The sequence below is a fragment of the Typopeltis vanoorti genome, chromosome 2 (assembly GCF_054136105.1).
Source record: "Typopeltis vanoorti isolate ZY-2024b chromosome 2, IOZ_Tvanoo_1.0, whole genome shotgun sequence".
Classification (NCBI taxonomy): domain Eukaryota; kingdom Metazoa; phylum Arthropoda; class Arachnida; order Uropygi; family Thelyphonidae; genus Typopeltis; species Typopeltis vanoorti.
In genome coordinates, this window is record NC_143550.1 from 19,076,928 (window position 1) to 19,098,134 (window position 21,207).

General features: G+C 35.2%; 1 protein-coding gene across 2 annotated transcripts in view; it reads left to right on the plus strand.

The window, feature by feature from the left end:
* Window positions 1-21,207, plus strand: part of LOC150108859 (uncharacterized) — a 105,643-nt gene that overhangs the window by 51,197 nt on the left and 33,239 nt on the right. The window contains exon 2 of one of the 2 annotated variants that reach the window (XM_090403815.1): window positions 13,547-13,651. The exons of the other annotated variant lie outside the window; for it this stretch is intronic. The gene's annotated coding sequence lies outside the window, so the exon portion shown is untranslated. The remainder of the gene's footprint in view (window positions 1-13,546; window positions 13,652-21,207) is intronic. 2 annotated transcript variants of the gene reach the window in all.

Below are 21,207 nucleotides of genomic sequence, written 5' to 3' on the forward strand. Positions count from 1 at the left end.
CTGTCTTGTCTTTTACTTTTTTAATAAACAATTCATGAATTAATGAAGTTTAAATTACTTAAATATGTTAACTATATATTCTATTTTTTTGCTCATCAGCTATCGTTAGTGTTAGTGTATTTTATGTGGCCCAAAACAACTAGTCTTCTTCCAATGTAGCCCAGAGAAGCTAAAAGGTTGGACACCCCTGCTCTATATGTTAATGACTTCACAATTTACTGTCACTCATGTAACATGAGGGTAATTGAAAGACAACTTCAGCTAGCAATTGATCATGTCTCTCTCTGTGGGCTCTTAGCCCTTCAGAGGTCGCCCGAAAATTTTTGACATCAAGGGTCGTGCATGGACTCTCATTCCGCACTCATTTTTAACAAAATTGAAGGTGTTTTGAATAAAATTAAATAAGCATATTGTAGAAAAAAGATTATTTATTCAAATTACAACATATTTGTAAAAAATAAAAAAAAGTAATTAAATGTCTTAGAAATAGAACTGCATATGCTACATGCGCAATAAATGTGTAGAACTGGATTAATATTCTTTTATTTAAGTTCTACACATTGCACATGATTGTAGCATGTTCAAGACACATAAATTTGTAACATCTCTTAAAATAATATTTACATGCACGGTTTTTTGTTTTTCTATTACAATAATAGCATCTTCCTTTTTCTGGATGTGCAATGTTTCGTTCTTGAGTGATCCAAAATTCCTGTGAGTCTTAGTTTTATATTTCTTGGCAAACTTTGAATTTGTACCCTTTCTTGCAAATGTGCTTGTAGTAGAGAGAATCCAAGATCTTGCAGAAATTTACGTCGCAATATTTTTTTTTCAGTGTTATTCACATGGTAATTTCAGCAATGTTGATGCAAGAGTAAAAAACTACCATAGGCCATTGTTGGATTCTGAATGAAGAGAAATATTATTAATATTCCTTTCAGAATCCAACATAATCCACCATATCAGAGGCCACATTTGTAGATATTATTTAATGTAAATCTCTTGTCATAAACTATTGTTCATGTAATTACTTTGAGTTTTTTTTTTATTTAATCTAGGATATGTATTAATAATTGAAAGTACTCTCTAACAGATATGCTTAGGTGTTTATGGTTATTCATGACTTATTTTTCACGGTATTAACAACACCACAAATGGAAAGTACTCTATATAAAAATAATGTTTAGATTATTTTATTTATTCCTATATTGATAGTAGAAGAATTTGTGTTCATCATATTTAATTATATATTATTTGAATTGAAAAATATCCTTTTATTTAGTTTCTGTATGTAAAGGTAAAATGTTATGTAATGTTTATGCTTATGTACTGCTCTAATTGTTGTCATGGAGACGGAGTTAAAAATAGAAGGCGCGTGAGATGGAATTGATATGAGCTGGACAGTGAAAACAAGTTTTGGCGGGGAAAAAGGAGTGAAAATATAAAAACGGAAAGCGAGAGAAAACAACAGCAGTTGGTCGTCAGCCCTAGCACTAGAACTAGGGAACCAGGGACTGAGTACAATTGGAGCACTCAGCACAGTAATGGCACTGAGAACAGTACAATAGAGATGAGGAAATAATTTATTGGCAGTACGGAGTTAAATAAGAGGCTGTAGTACAAAGAATTAAGTGCTGTGATCAGATTACAAAGGATCGAAATGTAAATTGACAACTCAGAATATTGATATGGAATTCTGAAGTTAATGTTGTATTCCAGAGCTTTCAAGGAAGATTAGTAGAAAGTTGATTTTATTGTAAAGTAGTATAGGGAAGTAAAGGAATAAGTAGAAAAGGGAATTGTAAAGGGAATATGTAGATTTTCTAATGCAAGTGTGTCTTCCTATGTGATGTGCTGAAATTAAAGATCAAGTTAGCTTAAAGAAGATTACTTTTGAAATGTGTAGCTCCAGTGTGATAATTAACTCAAGTTTTTTAAGTGTGTCTCAGTGAATAATATGTGCAAAGATTTATTCTGGTAAGAACAGTTGTACCTTATAGCAATTTAGAGTTTATAAGAGTTATCTCCTTCTGTTAAATCCTAACATTAACTGTGGTGTTTATGCTAAAATTAGCTGAAGCTAGAAGATTAACAGTCTTCATCCCTTAAAGTGATAGCTATCTCTTGACTGAGCTATGTGATTTCTGACTAAGGGATAGATAAAGAATACTATTGTAAAAATATTTCCTGTGAATTTCAGTGGTAAAGAACTTTAGAACTATCTTTGCCTATTAAAGAGAAATTAGATTTTGAAGCTCAATGTTTAATACCAAAAGTTAAGTGAGTGTTATGTGTAGTTGAACTGAGTTATTTTTGCATTATCTTGTATCCAAAGTATGCTTATGTATATATTATATAACCTTGCATTAAATGTTTTGTTTTATTGATTTCAATTTGTTGTTAGCCTGATTCTTTTCCACTGCACCATTCATAAAATTATCGGACCTAGCAGGAACCTCAAATGTTAATGTAAAATTCGGCCTATATATAAACATTAGACTGATAAAGTTAATTAATATTTGATTACACTATTTTGCATAGACTAATCTGAATATAGGGTGGTGCAGTATAATAGAAATTTCCCTATATTTGGATTAGTAATCAACATACAATTAATTAACCTTAATAAGAACAACGTTAAAGCAAGATGGCGGATCAAAAGACAGGAAGGACTATCCAACACCATCTTCTTGTTGATATAGCACAATTATATGTTGAACACGATCCACAACATCTACTTCTCCTTTTGTATGGTTATAGGTAGTCAGAATTTTAGGTTTGTATTAAGCTCCACTCTCTGTATCAATGCCATCATCATCATGCAAACTTGATGCTAACAAAACAAATTTCTTTTTTTGGGGACAGTATGATACAAGTGTGCATTTATCTTTGAAAGCAAACATACTCGATTTTATAGGACGATTTGCTTGCAATAATTCAAGAGGTAGTTATCTTTCATTTTTTTGAACTGTTCCTATTACAGTAAATCTATATTTCTTTAGCAAGTTTTCAATCAAAGGAAAAGAAGTGAACCAATTATCTAAAGTAATATTTCTCCCAGAATTTTTGATTGGTTCTACTAGTCTCTCAACAACGTCGCCTGGTGAACTGCTCATGAAGTACGGCCCTTCCAGTTGTCCGACATATACCTCAAGATTAGCCGTACATTTTAGCATCACATAATGCAAAAATTTTAATACCGTATTTATTCGGTTTACTTGGTATGTATTGGCGAAATGAACGTTTTCCTCAAAAAGCTTCCAACTTTTCATCGATTGTAGCGAATACACCTAGATTGTATCCATTTTTGCACTTTGTAACAAATAGATCAAAAACTTCACGAATAGCTGCCAATTTGTCTAGCTTTTTTTCTTTCTTCACGTGTACTCTTATCATCAAATCTCAAACACCTCAAAAGGAATTTGAATCGCCTCACAGACATTGTTAGTCGAAATATTTCAATGCCTTTACCATTACTTCCAAAAAGATCTTCTAAATTCAAACAGTTTGCTTTTATATACCAGCAATATATAGAAGGCCAACTAAAGCCTGTATTTCATTTAGAGTTGTAAACTTGCCATCTTGTTCTCGAGTGTAATTACTAGCTAAACTTTCAATATACTTGTTCGTATTTTCCAAAATAATCGATAAAATAGAATCGCCTATAAAATAATTCCAAATATCAAGAGGTGACTGCAAATTTTGAGTGTCTTTTTTAGGACCAGATGATTCTTTGATTATATTGCATCTCTCAGTCCTAATACGTTTGTTAGTTCGCGGTACTGCTCTCCATAAAGTTCCATCTTTTCCCGGATAGAATCTATCCTCCAAACTCTCCGGGTTATCTTCAGCTGCTTCTAATGACACCTCATCGGTTTCGCTGCCACTCATTTCTTCCACATTGTCTTCCTCCTCTGAACTAACATCATTGTCTGAAAAATCTTCATCCTCTTCATTAGCGGAGCATTCATTCATCAGCTTCTATAATCGTTCTTGCTCCTTCTCATTGTCACCCATTTTGTTTTACCTAAAGAGAATATAATTTACCATATTGCAATTATATAAAAACATGTATAAAATATATTTTCTGTGTAAATATATAAGCCTGTATGTAAAAATATAAATAATTTACAAGTACTTACCAATTTTAAAAATTTTGATGACTGCTTATTCTTATAACACTAAGTGTCGCGTGGGATCTGTGAGTGCGCAATGCCTCTGTGGGAACAGTTGTTATCGCATCAACGTAATATTCTACACTAACATATGTCCTGCCTATATACGAAGCTATATAAATGCACAACCGGATTTAACCAGCCGCTTTAGAAATAAGCAAAAAAGCAAACGTGCAGACTCACAGTCTGCTGCAACCTCTGGAGGGTTAATAATGGGTTTAGGTTTTGAACAGAAAAAAGTGTCTGTGTACACATCTGTCTAAAACGCACTCATTACCCAGATCCTGAACTAAGAATGGGACCTACTGTTATTCCAGTAACTACAGAAACCAAGTTCTTGGGACTCATCTTTGACAGAAAACTCGCATTTCTAGCACACATTCGTCAACTAAGAGAAAAGTGCAAAAGAACTTTGAACCTCCTTCACACTCTATCCTCTACTGGGTGTGGTGCTGATCAAGCTTCATTGCTCCATCTTTATTGTGCACTTATACGTTCAAAGCTGGATTATGGGGTCCCAAGTGTATAGTTCAGCAAGACAGAGTAACCTACGATGGTTGGATTCCATCCATCATCAGGGTATATGGATAGCTACTGGTGCCTTTTGCACCTCACCCACTCCAAGTCTCTGTGTAGAAGCAAATGAACCGACTCTATCACTTCGACGGAACAGTTGTCTCTTAATTACGTCCTAAAAATAAAATTTCTCCCAGATCACCTTACATGGAATAGTATCTTCTCTCTGCATTGGGAAGCTCAATATCACACACATCAAACTGCTATATATCTTTTTGGTATGTGTATTAAAGAAACTGTGCAAGCTGTTAGTATAAATGTCGACAACATTAGCTATACTAAACATAACAGCATTCCTCCATGGCAGGTTTTCACACCATCCTGCAACCTCTCACTTTGTCAGCTATAGAAATCTTATACCCCATCATCCATTTACCTGCAATTGTTTAATGCACACAGAGCAGCACACGCTGATTTCTTACCCATCTATACTGATGGTTCAAGAACTAACACTTCTGTTGGCTGTGCTGCTGTGTTTTCTGACATCTCAAATCATATCCCACCAGACTGCAGTAATTATACAGCAGAGTTACATGCCATTCAGCTTGCACTTGTGCATATAAAAGAAAACTTCTACCAAAAGTGTGTAATTTATGCAGACTCATTGAGCTCTTTACAGGCTATCTCCTCTCCTATGTATAATCCACATCCAGTACTTTATGAATTGCTACACCTGCTTCACAAAATGAAAATCCTTAATTTTGATGTTCAGTTCTACTGGATTCCCAGCCACATCAGAATCAAAGGAAATGAGGCTGCAGATGCAGCTGTTAAATCAGCCCATATCTTCTCCACATACTGTTTGACAGTTCCATATACAGACTACAGACAACTTATAAGATCAAAGCTAATTGCTCAGTGGGAGTCAACATGACAAGAAACATCAACAAACAAATTATATAACATTAAACCTGAAATTAAACACTGGCATTCTAGTCAACGTACAAAGAGAAGGGAGGCGGTTGTCCTTGCTAGGCTCTGCATTGGTGACAGTCACCTTATGCATTCTCATTTACTGAGAGCTGATGACCCTCCCATATGTGAAAAATGCAACACACATCTCACTGTTCATCATATTCTGGTAGATTGTCAAAAATTTACACGAAAGAGGAATGAAATTTTCACCTATCTAACCAAGCCATATACACTCAGGGAAATGCTAGCAGACTCAGGAAAAGTGCATGAGTTTTTAATTTTAAAAAAGAATTAATTTGTACAAACACATTTGACCATAAATTTGTTTATATGTAAATACTTTTTTTTTTTGCTTACCTTAACTTTTATACATATATATTATTCATTAGGTTAAATCTGACCAGTTATGTATTACCATGGGCCTTGATCTTGTATATTTGTATCACCCTGCTGTAATTTTGTTAATATGTAAATACCATAATGCTAAACTTAAATTTTATGCATCAATGCTGTATAATAATTCCTTTCTGACTCTTTAAGCATTAGTATAATAATGTTATTGTAATCTTACTAGATGTAGACACTGCTTTCCTTGACTTGTTTTGTGTATACATATGTTAACCTATAGTTATCTATTTATATACTGCTGAAACCTCTGCAGTAATTTTGTTTATATGTAGATACTGCATCACTTAACATAGATTTTGTGTATGCATCTTATTTACTACTTTATTTTTCGAATAATCATGTAGTGCTGTAAGATATCTTACCTATTTGTGTATTTTCTAGTAATTCTGTTTATACTGCATTGCTAAATTTAATTTTCATCCATGCATATTGTATAATAATCCCTTTTTGCCTATTTTTGTACTGCTATAAAGGCATCTATTATAATTTTACATATATGTAGATACTGCATTCCTTGGCTTAGTGTTTCATATATTATGTATTAACTTATATTGTTCACTATTTTTGCACTACTGTAATAATCTCTGATCTTTTGTGTTGCTGTGCCCTCTACAGCAGTTCTGTTTACCTAGAGATGCTGCTTTGTGAAACTAGATTCTTGTACAGATATATTGTTTACAATTTTCTGTAAATGCTAATGTTGTAACCTTTAGTATGGCACAGAATGACCTTTGTAGTTTTTGTGCCAAATAAACCAACCAACCAACCAATCTTACTTCTGCTCAGTCTCATACCTCTCTCTTCCAGTACTTTCCTCCATCTTTCCAGTTTAGCTGTCACTTCTTCTCTTGAATCTGCATACAACATTGTCCAAGGCGTGTCTTCTCTCACCTCCTCCATCACCACCTCCATCACAATATTAAACAGAAATGAACTTAATGCTGACCCTTGATGCAAGCCAACTGTTACTTGAAAATGTTGAAAGTTTATTTTTCACTTGGTTAGACTATAATAAATTTAGTTTAATCCTTTATCCAAGTGTGAGCCAACAAAGTTTGTGGCTGAAAATAACTTCAGGACTGGGGTTGTACTACCTTACCCCAGTCCTGAAGATATTTCCAGATGCAAAATTTGTTTGCTCACACTTGGATAAAGGATTAAACTAAATTTATTAATGTTACTTGAAAACTTTCTGTCTGTCCCAGACAGGTCCGAACACTTGTCTTCACATTGCTGTACATTTCCCACACCAACCTGACATATTTCTCTGGAACCTTCTTCTCCCTCAGACACCTCCAGACTTCTTGCCTTGGCACTCTATCGTATACTTTCTCCAGATCAATAAATGCCAGATGTAGCTCCCGTTGTTTCTCTCGAAACTTTTCCATCATCTGGTGTAATCCAAAGATAGCATCTGTTGTTGATCTACCAGGCATGAAGCCAAACTGTTCCTTTACAATCTCCACCTCCTTCCTCAATCTTCCATCAAGAACCCGTTCTAGGATTTTCATTGTGTGGGACATCAACTTTATTCCTCTGTAATTTTTACAGTCTTGTACATCCCCTTTACCCTTATAGATGGGGACAAGAGTACTTTCCCTCCATTCCTCGGGTATATTTTCCTGTTGGCAAACTTTCATGAACAGGTCCCACAGCAGGTCAATTCCCTCTTCCCCCAGTGCCTTCCATGCCTCGATTAGAATCCTGTCTAGGCCCACCGCTTTTCCATTCTTCATCCTCTTCATGGCCTCCGTCACTTCCACTCTACTGATGTTCTGCACCATCCCCCTCAGAAGGCAGCCCATCTTCTCTGTGAGTCCTTGCATTTTCCTCATTCAAAAGTCCCTCAAAATATATTCTCCATCTGTTTATTATGACCACATCCCTCCATAATACTCTTCCTTCACCATCTTTGATTTGCCTCACATGTAAGATGTCCTTTGCTGCTTTATTTCTACATTTTGCTAGTTGGTAAATTTTTCTCTGTCCTTCGTTTCTAATTGGTCATACAGATCTTGATATGCCATGGCCTTTGATATGCCACAACTCTCTTGGCTTCTTGCTTTCTCTCTCTCTGTCCTCTTCCACTCTTGATTCATCCTACTTCTGCTTTGCCTTCCTCTTAGCTGTCACTGCTTCTTGTACATTATTATTCCACCACCAACCCTCCTTCTGCTCTCTAATCTTTCCAGATGTCTTGCCAAGCACCTCGATTGCACAGCTCAGGATTACTTTTGAATTATGTTTCCACTAATCTTGTACACTTTCCGGTCCATCTGAAATCCTCTCTAACACCATCTCCCTAAAATGATTCCTCGCACTCTTTTCTTTTAATCGAAACCACTTAATTGTCTTCATCCCATGGCTTCCAGAGGTTCTTATCTTCAATCTTATTTTAAAGCCTGCGCACAGCAGTTGGTGTTGCTGTGCCACTTGATCTGTTGGAATTACCTTACAATTTGTCACAACCTTAAGATGTTTTCTTCTATTCAAAATGTAGTCAATTTGTGAACTGTTGTTACACTTCTAAATGTTATCAAATGTTCTTCCCTCTTGTAGAAAAACGAGTTCACAATTGCCAGATCAAACACTACTGCAAAGTCCACAATCCTCTCTCCTTCCTGGTTCATCATTCCCACTCCATGGCCACCATGCACCCTTTCACAGTCTCTATTCTGTCTCCCTATGTGTCCATTCAAGTCTCCTCTGACAATCACCATCTCGTTTTCTTCCATTTCCCTAATTTCTTCATCTAACACATTCCAGAACTCATCTTTCTCCTCTACTGTACAGCCAACTTGCGGAGCATATACACATGACGACCACTTGCTCCTCTCCAAGACCCAATTTCATTCGCATGATCCTGTCGTTCCTTCTACCCACTTCCAGTACTTCGCCCTTTATTCTGCCACACACCACAATTCCGACACCATTTCTTCCCTCTTTATTCCCTCCAGAGTAGAACAATTTATATTCATCTCTCAGTTCCTTTGCCTTTCCCCCCCCCCTTCCACTTTGTCTCCTGCACGTCCAACTTCCTCTTCCTCATCATGTCTGCCACCTCTCTTTCCCTTCCACTCATGCTTCCAACATTCAATGTTCCAAATCGCAGCAACATCTCCACCTGTTTTGGGCATTTAGTGACATTTTGTGGACATTTTTGAACATTTAGTATAATTACTTTAATAATGCATCTAGAAACCTCCACCTCTTTTTTCTCTCTCTCTCTCTCTTAAATCTTTGATACTGTTTATAGCCAGTCATTTCTCCCTGCTTTTTTAAATCTTGCAGTTCGTTGATTTCTTCACATCACACTTCACTGTGTTATTTGAGAGGAATGTAATGTTTGTATAATGTCAGATTATTTTATATACATACACAAGCCATAGACGTACAAAAATGAATGAAATTCTTCTCTGTGACATCAAAAAATATCAGTGAAGTAAATATTCCATTCTTATTTATAGCAAATTAGTGTCTTGAACCATTGAAATATTTGCAGGATTACAAACTTAAGTTTCCAAGAGGGGAAACCTTGTCACACTTGTATGAGCCTTGCTACCTCATCTTCAATTGATTAAAAAAAAAAAAAAAAAAAAAAAAAACAAACACGATAAAATGATGAAGGTTCTGTTCTTTGCATCCTAGATAGGATACAAACCCAATGCCATTTGCTTGGAAATCTTTCCAACCAAAGGGCATAATCAAAACCAAATAAGCTACAGACTCTTCTTTATATTTCATTTGTGATGATATTAACTTTTTTAAATTTGGTATGAGATGATTTGGCAAACAGTGGATTTAATTGCTTGAATTGTTTTCTAAGCTTTGCTCCCCCACCAGCAGCCCAGCTATAATTTTATTTCATGGCCTTTAGGTTGAGAAATGTTGCCAGGGATATGTTTATTATTATTACATGACACCTCCAAGGAGTCCAAAGACTCATCGAGGGAAGGCACCTACTCTACTGCTCTTCATCTCCACCACTCTCATTTCACCAACTTCAGCAAACCACAACTATCATCATCATCATCTACATCAGTGGTTCTTAACCAGTTTTTCCCAGAACACTTGTGTTCCACGAACTGGTTACAAGCGTTCTGCTGGTGGAAGATGTCAACATGACACAGTTCTGAGTGAAAAAAAGTATCTCTTTAGAAAAACCGCATATCAGAAAAAAATAAAGTAGATATGTTTCCTTCTCTCCATAATAAAAATGTCAAGGGAATTATTTCCATTATAACAGAACATTTAACAATACTGGAAGAAAAGATTTCAAGTTACTTTCCTTCCTTAAATACACAATTTTGACTGGATATGAAATCCATTTGGCACAGTTAATACATCGAGTTGCGAATTTTCGTTACAAGAAGAACAATTAGTTACCTTGTCAATGGATCATACTCTAAAAATGAAATTCTCTGAAAAATAACTCTCGAGGAATTTTGCATTTTTGTCCAAGTGAATACCCAGCTCTCTCCACAAGGACACTGAAAATTTTGTTACAGTTTTCAATATTTATGGGAGTTCGGTTTCTAAATATTAACCAATATAAAAACTAAAAAGCATGACTTACTAATATAAACAAAGAGATGAGGGTAACTATGTCACATATTAGACCTGATATTGCTGAAATCTGCAAAAGCCAACAAACTCAAGTATCACAATAAAAGGCAACTCCTTGCATATTTTTATTGTTAGTTTTATGACCCTAATGCTTTTGGTGTTCCCCAAATTTTTCTTATAGTCAAAAGTGTTCCATGACTTTGAAAAAGTTAAGAACCACCGATCTACACCAATGCCATCTGCTGCCCACCAACTAGTATTTTCACAGACAATCACAAACATCCATGCCACAGGTAGGATTCAAACCCACAGCATTTTGGCTGGAGAGCGGATACACTAACTACTTGGCCAACCAGGCCAGCATTTATATTCGTTACACTTGTTCGTCGACTTAAGACCACACAAAAAAAAAAAATAATAATAATAAATCAGGCAGCTGCACATATGATAACTATGGGATACAATAGTTATCGTACGATAATCTGCATACAATAACTATCTCTCACATACACTCAGTTGCTTTCAAGCATCTGTTGTGTGTGCTGTATTAATTAAAATTCTACTGAAATACTACCCATAAAATGTCCAATAAAAGGAAAATGCCTTCATCTACAGATATGCCAGCTAAGAAGTCAAGGAAAACTATTGATTTAGAGTGTAAAATGAAAGTTATCCAGAAGTATGAAGGCAGAAAGAAAGTGAATACGATAGCACGTGACTTGAAGTGCCACTCAACACAACTGCTCTTATTCAACCTATGGATCAGGGTGCTATATCAGCATTCAAGGCTCACTACCTCAGAACGACATTCGCACAAGCCATCGAAGCGATAGATTCTGATACTGATTTATCTTTGCGAGACTTTTGAAAGCAGTACAGCATTCTTCAGTATATCAAGAATGTTTCGATCGCATGGGAATGTGTAACAAAGAATTGTATGTCGGGAATTTGGAAAACATGTCTAAAATGTTATGCGAATACATTTGAAGGATTTGAAAAAAGGAGAGGAACTGGAAGTGATTACAGAAAAAGTAGTTAAACTTGCAAAAAATCTTAAATTAGAATGTGAAATAGAAGACGTAGAGGAGTTGTTAGATTGTGAAATAAAAGAACTTTCAGATGAAGAGTTGATTGAATTGGAAGCACAGAGAGTGTCAGAAGAAAAAGCGAGAGTGGAAGAAGAGGAGCCAGAAAAGAAATTCACTGCAAAGAATTTATCAGATTCTTTTTCACAACTGAATAAAGCTCTCGCCAGTTTCGACACAAGACCCTAATGTCGAACGATTCACAAAGGTTGAATGTATCATTCAAGATGCTGTGCATTGTTATCGTGAGATATATGAAGAAAAAAAGAAACAAACTTCAAACAAAACCAGCATGTTCCTCATCAAGAGAACATCTCCTACCTCAACCCAAGAACATGATCCTGACGATTCAGAACCCAGCACAAGCAAATATTAAAAATTAATTTTGTAAATTTCATTTGTATCAATTTTTACATTAATTTTAGATTGTATTTTTGCGTTTAATTTACAGCAGTATGTATAGTATTATTTTTCACATTATGTACAATATACATAATTATAAATTTAAAAGATTATAAAAATAAATAAAGATTAGAAAGGTTAAAGAATAGTTAATAAATATATGGCCGACATACAACCAGATCGACTTATGACCTGTCAGCCAGAACGGAAGTCGGTCGTAAGTTGATGACCAAGTGTAGTTACATATTTATCAACATTTTGCAGTTTCTCAAGTATTCTTTTAAGATGATCTTGCTAGTTGGGGGAAGGAAAATTGGAGGACAGTTTATCATATTTTAAAGAATCTAATGAGGTCATTAACTTTTTCTTCTTTAGCTAGTTGAACCTCTAAGGTTCTTAGTTGCCTGCACCAGCTTCTTCCATTCCTTTCTGTCTTGAGCTTTTTTCATTCCAGTTCTGTACTCCAATCTCATCTGCATCTTTTTGATTATTATTCTCCCAATGCATCCACAGATCTCTGGATCGCTTCCATCAGGCTTCATCTTGAATCTTGTTTAGCCATTTTCTCCTCACCCATTCTTTCCACATGTCGAAGCCAACTCAATCTGCTTGCTTGAATCTCGTCAACTAAAAGTGGGGATCTATAGAGTTCATATAGTTCTTGGTTATGTCTTCTTCTCCATTCACCTGTTATGTTATCTCTTATAATTCCATAGACTTTTCTGAGGATTTTATTTTCAAAGATCTGCCATGTTTTTGCATCATTGTCTGTTATGCTCCAGGTTTCTGCTCCATACAAAACATTAGGTCTAATGTTTTGTATATTTCTATTTTAACTCTGCTTGGATAAAATTTTGGAAGATAATAAATGATGTAGTGAATGATAAGATCTATTGGAGGCATGTATTCTAGCTTTTATTTCTCTACTAATTTTATTATCTTGAGTAATCAATGTTCCAAGATATTTGAAGGATGTGGCACTTTTAAATTTCAGGTTATCAATGATAAAATGGTCATTTCCCTCTTGATTGTGATTTCATTCACTTATTATGGAGCACTTAATATGAATGAGGGATTAATTTTAGACGATGTGTACAAGTCACTTTATTCTGGCAATCATCACAAAGTTATGGAGAAAACTGATAAACCTAGCTGAGATTTTGTACAAGAATTGTTTATAATTTATTGTAAATGGTTTTTATTTTACCACTGTACAGCTATATTCCTTTCATTTGGTGTTCTTACCCTGTCAAAGCTACCAAATGATAAGATAGTAAAACTTGCTTTCTTAAATTTTGTTTATGATAATAAATTCATTTATTTACAAAATATAGGTGTAAAGTATTTTTCACAATTTAATTTTTTTAAAAGACTCAGAGACAAAAAAAAAAAAAAATTTATTGTATGTTAATTGTTCAGGTAGTTGCAGAGGGGGGTGGATCTCACTCACATCTAGTGCCAAAAGTAATTATACTGGGTTAAATAATGAGGTCATCTGCAGAATCCTTCAGGCTTGTTATAAAGGTAGGTTGTTAGAATAACTTTTTAGCAATGTGTGTGTGTGTGTGTGTGTGTATTATATATATACACATATGCACACTTTTCCATGTTCTTGGTACCAAGAACATGGAAGAATTCTAATTCTGATACATGAAAAATGTGAGGTAGAAGACTTGAAGAACTACCGACTTATCAATCTACTAACAGTGGTTTACAATGTGTTTACAAAAGTCTTCACTCATAGGCTTTGTACGACTCCAGACCTAGCACAACTAACAGAACAGGCAGGCTTTCATAATGACTTTAGTACAATGGACCATATTCGAGTTGTACAGCAGATTATTGAACGGTGTAATAAATATCATTACGACTATGTCTTGGTGTTATTGACTGTGAAAAAGCCTTTGATACACTTAAAACTTGTGCAATACTTAAAGCATTGTGAAACCAACAAGTGGAGGAGCCATACACCAGGACCATCAAATCAGCATACACCAATGCAACAGCAGCAATTTATTTCAATGGGAACATCTCTACTGTGAAAATACAGAGAGGTATAAGACAGGGTGACACAACATCTCCAAAATTATTCACAACTTGCCTAGAAGAAATATTCAAACTTCTTGATTGGGAAGGGAAAGATCTGAAGATAAATGGAAGATATTTAAGCTAGTTACGTTTTGCGCAGATAACATAGTTATTTTTATTAAATGGATAAGAATCCTATATTGTTATATAGCCAGTAAGTGAAACTCAAGATCGATAACTACGATCTATGAGTTTCAATGCCGAAAAACTATCGGCGAAGGCAATTCGAAGCCTTTTAATTACAAAATGCAAGCACACCTTTATGGCATTCGTATAGTGAAGGTATGTAAGTTCTTTTCACTAAGCTTTGATATTTTCCAGGTCTACCTACTCACTGATGAGACCTCAAAAAAGGTTGAAACCGGTCTGGGTAGTGACCTCCTCTCATAATGTAATGACAGTATTACATCTCCTAGGAGCTGTGTTTTACATTATGAGAGAATATCAAGAATAGTGAGAGAGCTTGCTCCACCTTTGCTTCGAATTGCCTTCACCGATAGTTTTTCGGCATTGAAACTCATAGATCGTAGTTATCGATCTTGAGTTTCACTTACTGGCTATATAACAATATAGGATTCTTATCCATTTAATATCTATTCAATTGCCAGAAAACTAGCCTTTTTTGCTTTTTATTTTATAGTTATCTTTACTTCAACTGCACATGAATTACAGACTCGTATCCATGAACTCCAAATCGCTAGCAAAACAGCTGGCCTAAAGGAGACCAAAATAAATTTAGTTTAATCCTTTATTCAAGTGTGAGCAAACAAAGTTTGCACCTGAAAGTATCTTCAGGACTAAGGTAAGGTAAGGTAGTACAACACCAGGCAACTCCTTGCAAAGGTGAAGCAAGCTTACATCGCTCCTATCTCAGTATCTCCCATAATGCAAAACACATCTCCTTGCGGATATGTATGATGTTATGCATTAAGGGAATGTATTCCTTTTAACTTAATTTTATTATATGTTAGACTATAATAAATTTAAACTAAATTTATTATAGTCTAACCAAGTGAAAAATAAACTTTCAACATCTTTCTCTAAATCCACAGTAATTTAATAAAAAAAGGTGGCACACCTTTTGGCAACTCCTATAGGTAGAGATGACCTTGCTATTGCTTCTGCCTGGTATCTCCACATATGGGCCTGGCTCTCACTGAAGAGACCTCAATAAAGGTCGAAACTAGTCTGGGTAGTGTCCCTTCCCTTAATGCATAACATCATACATATCTGCAAGGAGATGTGTTTTGCATTATGAGAGATACTGAGATAGGAGTGATGTAAGCTTGCTCCACCTTTGCAAGGAGTTGCCTGGTGTTGTACCACCTTACCCCAGTCCTGAAGATACTTTCAGGCGCAAACTTTGTTTGCTCACACTTGGATAAAGGATTAAACTAAATTTATTATAGTCTAACCAAGTAAAAAATAAACTTTCAATAAAGGAAACCAAGTTATGTACAATAGCTATGTACCAGAAATAATAAAAATCAATAAGGAAATTAAACAAGTAGATCATTACATGTTGAAAGTTTATTTTTCCCTAGGTTAGACTATGATAAATTTAGTTTAATCCTTTATCCCAGTGAGAGCAAACAAAGTTTGCGCCTGAAAATATCTTCAGGACTGATGCTCTCACCGGGATAAAGGATTAAACTAAATTTATCATAGTCTAACCTAGGGAAAAATAAACTTTCAACATCTTTCTCTAAATCCAGAGTAATTTAATAAAAAAAAAAGGTGGCAAGCCTTTTGGCAACTCCTATAGGTAAAGATGATCTTGCTACTGCTTCTACCTGGTATCTCCAACTCTGGGCCTGGCTCCCACTGAAGAGACCTCAATAAAGGTCGAAACTAGTCTGGGTAGTGGCCAATCCCTTAATGCATAACAGTATACATATCCACAAGGAGATGTGTTTTGCATTATGGGAGATACTGGGATAGGAGTGTTGGTAGCTTGCTCCACCTTTGCTAAGAGTTGTCTGGTGTTGTACTACTTACCCAGGTAAGATAATACAACACTATATTCAGTCCTGAAGATATTTTCAGGCACAAACTTTGTTTGCTCTCACTGGGATAAAGGATTAAACTAAATTTATCATAGATCATTACATATACTTAGGACAACAGATATCAATGGAGCAAAATATCATGGGCAAAATTAAAAGGCACATGATGTTTGGGTGGAAAGCATTTGGAAAATTATATTCAGTATTCAAAAGCTAACTACCATTATGCCTGAAGAGAAAAGTTTTTAACCAGTGTATTCTTCGTATATTAACATATGGCTGTGAAACATGGACACTAAATACAAAGGAAATTAAGAACAACACAATTTAGTCTGGAAAGAAGTATGTTTGGTATCACAAGACTGGATCACAAAAGGAATACATGGATAAGAAACAAAACCAAAGTCTCTGACGTCATAGGAAAAGTGAAACATCTGAAGTGTCAATGGGCTGGGCATATTGCTCGAAGACAAAAGAAGTACTGGATTGGATTCCACAGGAGGAAAAACGACCACGATGCCAACCTAAATCACAGTGGATTGATGATATCATCATATTTGCAGGAGTGACATAGGAGAGCCATAGGCAGACAATTTTGGAGTAATCTTGGAAAGGCCTTCATCCAGCAGTGGATCAACAATGGCTGAGAATGATGATGATATATACTTTTATCAGCCAACAATTTTTGAAAATCAGAGCCCAACTTGAATCATATACATATCGAAAGACTTGGGTGTTGTTGATTTTTCACATTAGTGCTTCACTGTATAAACAACACCAAGAGATGAAAAAGTAAATTCATTTATTGAATTTACTATATTTTTATAAGAAAGATTCCGGTAATTAGATCACATGTTTATTAAGCTGAATGACAATAAAAAACAAACCCGACAAGTTTCGTAAGGCGTTTGACTTACATCTTCAGGGGTCAAAGGTAACTAAAAGTTTAAACACAAGAAATGAGAAATTACTCAAAATAATTCATTATATACAGTTGTGGCTGTCTAACTGTTGTTAAATTGAATATCCGAATGTAGATGCAGTGTAATGCTAAGTTTGAACAATGCTGGATGCTGCCACGTTCTGTTGTTCACGTTCACATTGTCCGAGGTCTGACTTGGGTATAATTTTTACCAATGCTGACCAAACTTGGTGTAGAATTAGGCTCTGGTTTTTTGGAAATTGTATGGTAAGCATACCATACAACTTCCACTGGCCATAATGTACTCTGGCAAAAAAACAAACATGTCTTACATTGAAAAAAAATTGTTACATAAGGAAATTTAAGGAAGCTGCAAACATGCTTAGACTTCCAACTCAGTGTAACAAATGAATTATTTTGAGTAATTTCTCATTTCTTGTGTTTAAACATTTAGTTACCTTTGACCCCTGAAGATGTAAGTCAAACGACTTACGAAACTTGTTGGGTTTGTTTTTTATTGTCATTTAGCTTAATAAACATGTGGTTCAATTACCTTAATCTTTCTCATGAACTGCTAAACCACAGAAACCTTTACTATATTTTGCTGGTTGTTCTATCCAGCATCGTCAGAGCACAATAGCAAATTATAATTGTGACAAGCGCTACACTAAAACATTAGAAACAATTCAATTTGTAACTGATATGGAACTAATGTCTTAACAGGGTGACCTCTGTGGGCTGGTTAAACATAAAGTTAATTTGGAGAAGTCAGGCTGTCGGGTTTCAGAATGACTCGAAGACAAGATCAATGATGGACAGTGGAAGATATTTGACCCAGATCTTTGACATATTAATGCAACCCTACTGGTTGAGGTTGAAGGAGCGCTTCATAGCAGATGCTGATTTTAAATATAGTCTTTCTGACCTCTAGCAACTTCTGTTTAAAACTGATGTCTTCCATTTAATCCTGTGTGAAAAAAAAAGTATCCAGAGCATGGTTTGTTAGTTCTAACTTGCCATAAAGATGATGGTGGATATAATTTTTGTGTTCTTCAAGGTGAATGTTAACTGTCTGTGAAAAGTATGCCAAACTGCAAGTGTAAGGGGAAGAATTTGATGCATAGGAGAGTAGATGAAGGTAGCTAACTACATGAGTGGTTTTACAAATGGCATGAGATGGCTAGTTGTGTGATTGCTTATGTAAGTATACCTTACTGTATGTTGATTTTCTGTAGATGGAAAAGGATAATCAGCCATTGGAAAGTTTTATCACTAGTGTATATTTTCTATAGTGAAGTTAATTTTTGATACTGGCCGTTGAAATGTGCTAAAAATGTATTCAGTGTGTCTGCTCCATGAAGCCAAATTGCAAACACATCATCAGCATAGTACAGCCAGACATTGGTTTGAATGTAGCTGGGTTGAGTGTTTGGTTTTAAAAATGTTCTATGTAGAAGTTGGCTGGAATAAATGATGAATTCGAATAATTCATTTGTCGTATTAGAGGGGAAATGTGGCTTAATAAGGTCAAGGGTCTTTGACAAAGGTATATTGGTGAACAGTGAAGTAATGTGAAGTCTCACCGTGATGTCAGAATTTGTCAAGGTTAAATTTTTTTTATTAAAGTTTAAGGTTCAGTGAATTTTTTTAGGGTAGAAAACCAGTGAAATTAGTAATTTCAAGAAATATTTTTTTCATCTTGTTTTGTTTATATTGTGAACCACTGATGTGAACAACTTTAATCATGATGTTCTGCTAAATAGAGCATGTTAGCAAAACATGATTCTGTGTGTGTGTGTGCGTGTGCGCGTGTGTGTGTGTGTGCATGCGTGCGAATCTTATTCTCAGAAGATTATAAATGTGTTGCATACTTAGTACCACTGACTGGCTAAGTGATGAGTTTCCAGATTATTTATCTGGAAATCATTCTAATATATATATATATATATATATATATATCTAAATTAGGTGTGAGACCACTCAATTATCCCTTCATTAACATTCATTGATGCAGCTGGTGAAGATGACATCTCTTCGGTATTTATTTAAATAGAATTACGTGTTAAGCACAGTTAAACATTTAATTCCATCTATTGATTCATTGGACATCATCAGATGCCATATGGTCATTCCGCTCCTTGGCATGTGCCACACCAGTCCTCGTCAGTGGGTCTGCTGTATTCTTTTCTGGAGGCTTCAACTCTCTGAATATCACACTCCAGACACACCATCCATCTCACTGAGAGTCTACCACTTCTCCTTTTTCCAGGAACTTTACCTTCTATTACTGTTTTGAAAAATCCTCCTTTCAATTTGTCCAAAGTATTTCTAATTTCTTCTGTCATTATCCTTAAGGAGCCTTAAAGTTCTACAAATTTTTTTCCAGGACCCATCCATTTCACCTTTCAATATAAGATAACAGCCTTCTGTAACATCACATATAAAAAGCAGCTATCCTTTTCCTGTCAGATTTCTTTAGGTTCCAAATCTCCATTTATAAGTCGCTGTTGGAAACAGATGCATCCAGAATCCTCAGATTTGGTCCTTAAAGATAAATCCATCTGTCCAGATTTCAGAAAAGTCTGACTTTCGTTTTAGCCATTCCTAATCTTCTTTCGACTTCTGAATAGCAATTCCTCATGTTAATAATGGATCCTAAGTACAGTGGTGCCTTGTAGTTCATATTTAATTCGTTCCAGAAACCCATTCGGAGTCCAAATCAAGATTTTTATATAAGAAATAATGGAAAGCGAAATAATTTCCCATATCTAAAAAATTTCAATAATTTTTTTTATTTTATCTATTTTAGGTTTTTTAATGTTAATAACTTGGAAAAAATTAAACAAAATAATCTTATATTTATTTTATTGATTTTAGTTATTACAACATAAAAATAACATTGAAGAATATTTTTTTAATATAAAAATCACAAAGACGAAAATAATGCTCCTGTTGTTAAGCGTCTTCTTTCTGCTTCTTAGTTGGAGTTGAGAATGCTGATTCACGTTCTCTTTTTTCTGCAGAGAAGAATCTATCTAATATTTGGCACTGACGATTTTCTTTGATATTTTTAAAATAATCCATTACATTGTCATTGAATAAGTTGATATTCCTGGTCACTACTGTCTTATTAGGGTGCCAATTTTCCACAATAGCTTGTGTTCTAACCCAAACAGAGAACAATTCTTGAAAGTCGGCATTGGAAATGCATCTTTTGGCATCCTTCTCTTCGATAAAAATTTTTTTTTCCACTTCTTTTGGTTGTTGATCGTGAAGATGTTGAAGTTCTTCTGTGCTGAGTTCGGTTTTATGATCATCTATTAACTCCTTTACATCCTCATCACTCACCTCTAATCCCATAGCTTTACACAAAGACACAATTTCATTTACAACAGATTCTTCTTCACAACTTACTACTTCACTCACTGAAATACAATCTGGCCAGAGTTTTTTCCAAGCAGAAATCATTGTTTTAATTCTTTCCATCCCTTATCGACGATCCTTAAGCAATGAGTTCTGTGGCATTGGTTTTTTTCAAAGCACTTTTGAAACATTTTGTAATGGAAAATACTAGGGGTCAGAGAGTGCTTGACCTAGTAATTACATCTGAGGATTTGGCTGTAACAAATATGACCACATTGCCACCAGTCGGTGAGAGTGATCATAGGGTCTTGACTTGGGAGGTGGCTAAAGGTGTAGAATTTGCAATTAAGACAAGGTACATGTGGAATTATCGGGCTGGAAAGTGTGACAAGCTTAGGAGTTTGATTGGTTCAGTGCCATGGCATGTATAACTGCAAGGACTAGAAGTCGATAGTGCATGGGAGGTAGTTAAGAAGTGTTTGCATGAAGCAATGGCTGACTGTATACCTAGAGTCCGAATAATAAATCAAGTAGGGGTTAAATGGATGAATAACACCATTAATCTTGAGCTGCAAAAAAAAGAAACAACTATGGAGGGAATTTAAGGAGAAAGGTGACCGGCAGGCACACGAACGGTATAAAGCGCAGGCCAGAAGGGTAACGAGTGTGGTAAGAAAAGCAAAAAAATGATTACGAAAGAA